Source organism: Pieris brassicae, chromosome 6 (genome assembly GCF_905147105.1).
Source record: "Pieris brassicae chromosome 6, ilPieBrab1.1, whole genome shotgun sequence".
Lineage (NCBI taxonomy): Eukaryota > Metazoa > Arthropoda > Insecta > Lepidoptera > Pieridae > Pieris > Pieris brassicae.
Window position 1 is genome coordinate 16,773,544 of NC_059670.1, and position 831 is coordinate 16,774,374.

Here is an 831-nt window from a genome sequence, read left to right on the forward strand (position 1 = left end):
TCATCCGATCTTCCATCTTTTTTGGAAAAATAACCGTCAAATCACTCAAAAATTTGAACACACTTTACAATTGACCTGTGATCTGTCATTCGCTCTCATTTCTGAGTTCTAGTTTACTCTCTAAACTCTTGTCAATTCGAAAAGTTTATAGGAATGATATTTAGCGTTTCCTTACAAAATTTTGTACATGTTGTGTTGTGGGTCACAACTATCGTAAAGTGAAATTGTTTCAAGCTGCTGTATCGTAAACAAACATTACGGGTGATGAATAATATATATGTATACATATATTGTATTAGTAGGTCTAATATGGATTAGGAAAATTATTCTGCTCCTGGAATCCTGATTACTATAATGTATTTCTTTTTTGAGACCGCTTAAATATTAATTATATTACATCTGTATAATTCATGGTGTAGGTGTTGGTGTATCACTGATATAATTTTTGCGTTTTTGCTGGGCAGGTTGGGATATGAATCACAAAAATGCAGAGGAAACAATCGGCATGTTGCCGATTCGATTAATTGATTCGATAAAAGTGATTTAACATAAATAGCTAAATAGAGCCTCTGGTAGCAAATTTAAAATCATTCAGCTGTTAACTCTCCATAGTCTGAAAAAACAATCTTCATACTTTTGCTAATCTCAATTATTTGTTTAATAAGTTTGCAGTCGCCAAAGAATTAAGTCTAAAAATAAATAAGCAAAACGAAATCATTAACTACATTAAAATTAACACAGTTTGAAATTCAAAACCATATACATAATATTAGCCTCAATGTTTCCCGAGATCCAGTGAATCGAATGGATTTTTGCAGTTCTGCTAATAAA